Consider the following 4,618-nt stretch of genomic DNA (forward strand, 5'->3'; position numbering starts at 1 on the left):
GAGAGTGTTTGAGAGCTCCGTCCTCATCTACATACTGTCCCAGTTTTGATTTTTAGTTGTCCTTTAAGGACAACTAAATATTTCAATTACTGTCAAAGAGAGAACTATATACTATGGACTATGGTTTTAACTTCTGTTTCCTCAGTGGCAAGTGGTATTGAATGATTTCTCACCATTGTATTGTTTTATTGAAAATACACTTTGTGACCTGTGTAGCTAATTGTATTACTCAGGAATTGGTTGAGACCAGCAGGAAGATCACCGTAAATTTGGGGCTAACCTGGTTGAGGTAGAGAGTTCCAGGTTAACCAGGGATCTATATGGAGACCTTGGCCTAAGACACTAAGACCCTGTCTTCCCTCTTCTGTGCACATGTGGTTGTTAAAACTTCAGTCGTTGGATTCTGCCTGTCTTGGTCTGTGTGTGGAGTCTGTTTCTGTCCAGAATTGACCAAGAACAATTCCCTCTTATATTTTCTGTCCCAGACTCTAAGCTGATACAAGTCTCTGAAATATTAGTGTGAGACAAAATGTGTCCACTAGAAACAGAGGAGGCTTTGTTTAGGGTTTAACCTTCCAGGCTCTATGCCCTGGAACAGGAAGAAAGGAAGGATGTAAGCTGTAGGTCTCAATGGTCCTAAAGCTTTGGCCCTTTAGTTCAGTTCCTCATGCTGTGGTGATTCCCCAACCAGAAAATTATCTCGTTGGTACTTCATAACTGTCATTTTTCTACTGTTATGAATTGTAATGTAAATATCTCTTACACAGGATACCTGATTTACAACTCCTGTGAAAGGGTCACTCGACACCCAAAGGGGTTGAGGCCCTGCAGTCTGAGAACAGCTGATGTAGCAGTTCAGGAATTGGTGAGTGAATGGACTCTGGAGAAAACAAAGTGTGGTGTCCTCTTCATGGATTCCACCAAGAGCCTTCTGCGTACTCAGGCCATACCTGTGGGTAATAGAGAAGGCACAAATGTGTGCACACACACAAACAGGACATGGACACAGACACACAGACACAGACACATATACGCAGACTCACACATGCATGCACATAGACACACACAGACACACACAGACACACACACACACACACACACACACACACACACACACAGAGAAATAAAAGAGCCAGATACCACAGAGTAGAGCTGAGCTGTCTCTGATAGGTTCTATCTGGTCTTCTGACCTGAGAAGCCATGAGATACCACACAGATTATGGTTGCTTTTGTTTTTGTGGTGTGTGTGTACACAAGTGTGCTTATATGTGAGTATGCAAGTGCATACGTCTCTCTCTCTCTCTCTCTCTCTCTCTCTCTCTCTCTCTCTCTGCACACATGCATGCACTCCTGTGGTGTACATCTTAGGAGACCAGAGCAGGATGCAAGTTAGATAATATCCTGTTGCTCTCTTCCTCATTGTCTGGAGACAGGGTCTGTTGCTGAGCCAGAAGCTATCCCTTTTGCCTAGGCTGGCCTGCCGGTGAGCTCTCCAGATCCTTCTTTTGCCTAGGCTGGCCCGCCAGTGAGTTCTCCAGACCCTCCTGTGTCTTACTCAGTGAACCATGTGCCCTGCTCTCAAACCACCGTCTGGGGTGTGAGAGGCCTGATTTATTACAAAGCCAAAGTCACTGTAACTCTCAGTGAAGTCTTTTGCCCACTGCTAACCCCAGTTCTGTTTTTTTCTCCTTAGAAGCTATCACAGTAATTGACTTCTTAAGCATGTTTTCAGAGAGAGTCACATGGGTATATACCAGTGTGACACATGTGTTTTCTTTCTCTATTTTTCTCCCTCCCTCCCCCTCTCTCTCCCACCTTCCCTCCTCATCCCTCCCTCCCTCCCTCCTTCCTTCCCTCCCTCCTCCTCCTTCTTCCTTCCTTCCTTCCTTCCTTTCTTTCTTTCTTTCTTTCTTTCTTTCTTTCTTTCTTTCTTTCTTTCTTTCTTTCTTTCTTTCTTTCTTTCTTTCTTTCTTTCTTTCTTTCTCTCTCTCTCTCTCTCTCCCTTCCTTCCTTCCTTCCTTCCTTCCTTCCTTCCTTCCTTCCTTCCTTCTTTCCTCTTTCCTTCTTTCTTTCTTTCTTTCTTTCTTTCTTTCTTTCTTTCTTTCTTTCTTTCTTTCTTTCTTTCTTTCTTTCTTTTTTCCTTCCTTCCTTCTTTCCTCTTTCCTTCTTTCCTCTTTCCTTCTTTCTTTCTTTCTTTCTTTCTTTCTTTCTTTCTTTCTTTCTTTCTTTCTTTCTTTCCTTCCTTCCTTCCTTCCTTCCTTCCTTCCTTCCTTCCTTCCTTCCTTCCTTCCTTCCTTCCTTCCTTCCTTCCTTCCTTCCTTCCTTCCTTCCTTCCTTCCTTCCTCTCTTTCCTTCCTTTCTTTCCCTCTCTCTTTCATTCATTCTTTCTTTCCTTAACTTTCTCATTAAAAAGTTAAATAGAAAACATTACTGCTTGATATGGTGGTGTGTACCTTTAATCCTTGCACTGAGGAGGCAGAGGCAGGCAGAGGCAGGCAGAGGTGGATCTCTCTAAGTTCTGGACCAGCCTGGTCTACCTAGAGTTGCAGCCCAGCCATGTGTATAAGCTTGAATACCAGGGGACACATGTAGATGTCAGGGAACTGTATGGAGTTGGTTCTCTTCTTCTTCCTTTTGGGGAATCCTGGAATTGAACTCTGGTCAGTACACTTTGTGACAAGTGACTTTACCTGCCAAGCCACCTTGCCAGCTCCGGTTTATTTTTATCTATTTTTTTCCACTTGTAGAGAGAGTTTTTGGTCTTAGACTCAGGATCCTCCTGAGTGCTGGGATCCCATGTGTGAACCGTTTTGTCTGTCTCTTTCATTTGTGTTCACGAATGACCATGTGCTCCTCTCTGCCCCTTTCTGCCCTCACACTTGGATAGAGGATCATTTCCCTGTAAATAATTGACATACTGACTAACTGTAGAACCCTATGAGACCCTTGCTACTTTGAGCACTTACATGGACTGACTTGTATGTTTCTTTTTGAGGTAGGGTTTATCTATGTAGCGTTATCTGTCCTTGAACTGGAAATCCTCCTGCCTCAACCTCATGAGTGCTAAGTTTGCAATGTATGCCTCTACTTGCTTTTATTTCTAATGTTTAATTTATAATAAAAAATACCTATAAGTACATAGCTCAATTATCATTAGTGAATTGTATAGAGTTGTACAAACATTACCATCAAAGTCTTATTGTAGATGTTTTTCATTAACTCTGTTCCTAAATCTCTTTGCCTCACATTTAGTCTTTATCTTAAGTTTCCATCCTCAGGCACATGATCAACTTTCCCTCTGTGTAAGTGTGGGGACAACCCGTGGGGGCCATTCTTTCTCTCCCAGTCCTTTATCTGCTGGCCCAGACTGTACCCAAATCTATAATTTTGCATCTCTGAGAAACAGAATTGGAATCTCACATTTTATCATGTGTTTCTCTTTGTTCCATTGAGCATAGGTTAAGATATTGATTTATTTTTTTTCCTAGTTTATTTCCCCTTTTAAGTTTTTTTTTTTTTTTTTTTTTTTTTTTTTTTTTTTTTTTTTATTCTTTGAGAACCTATTCAGAATTGCAGGACATGTCCTCATTCCCTTGTGGGGATTGGTTGACAATGTCTTCCTGTCATCACTAGGATCCTCTATTACATCTGCCAAATGCCCATCTAAGACAACTTACAAGATGAGACACTTAATAGGGCACCCAGTTTATAAAAGCAGCTCCAAGGGAAGCCAAACACCCCAAAAATGTTGCTTCACCCTGTACAGAAGGACCAGTTTCGAAGGGGAGACCACACGGCGGGGGGGGGGGGGGGGGATCTACTTCAATTTTGCCCACCTTCCCCCAAGGTCCCAAAGCAGCTACTTGCGTTGTGAGATCCCAGAGGCGCAGTGTTCCATCCCAGGAGCCTGAGAGGGCAAACTGACCATCGGAGGAGATAACAACATCACTAACAAAGTGGGAGTGACCTCGCAGAGCACGCTGTGGTATGCCATAGTTGGTCTCATCCCTGGTCAGCTTCCACATGATGATGGTCTTATCCCGAGACGCCGACAGGATCATGTCCGGGAATTGCGGTGTGGTGGCGATCTGTGTTACCCATCCATTATGGCCCTTAAGGGTCCCACGAAGGGTCATCTGCTCGGTCATGGCTGCAGCTGATGCGAGTGTCGCCGCAGCGACGAGGATGGCACCGGATAGCTCAGAGAGCCAAACGCCGCAGCGGCTGCCACCACGACCCTGCGGAGAAAAAAAAAGGTTGTTTTTGTTTTTGTTTGGACAGCTGGCCCCAGAGTTACAATGTTAGCCAAGAAGGGCCCTTCAGTCCTGATCCCCTTCCCTAATTTTTGTTTTTCTGAAAACAGGATCTTTCTGTATAGCCTAGGTTGGCTTTTAGTTAAAAATTCTTCCTGGTTTAGCTTCCAGAGTGCTTGGACTATAGACTGTAGCACTGTGCTCAGATGTATCGCCTTATTTATGTATTTATTTTTAAAGAATCATCCTTAGTGTGTGTGTGTGTGTGTGTGTGTGTGTGAGTGAATGTTCCACAGTGCTCACTCATGCGGAGGCCAGAGGACAACTTACGGGAATTGATTTTTCTCCTTCTATCCTGTGGGATT

The 4,618-nt window shown here is 43.7% G+C and overlaps 1 non-coding gene across 1 annotated transcript; it reads right to left on the reverse strand.

The window, feature by feature from the left end:
- Nucleotides 1-3,556: 3,556 nt before the first annotated feature.
- Nucleotides 3,557-3,637, reverse strand: LOC127679497 (small nucleolar RNA SNORD96 family). The gene has a single exon (XR_007976802.1). It is a non-coding gene; the product is annotated as a small nucleolar RNA SNORD96 family (small nucleolar RNA).
- Nucleotides 3,638-4,618: the final 981 nt, after the last annotated feature.

This window comes from Apodemus sylvaticus, chromosome 2, assembly GCF_947179515.1.
Source record: "Apodemus sylvaticus chromosome 2, mApoSyl1.1, whole genome shotgun sequence".
Taxonomy (NCBI): domain Eukaryota; kingdom Metazoa; phylum Chordata; class Mammalia; order Rodentia; family Muridae; genus Apodemus; species Apodemus sylvaticus.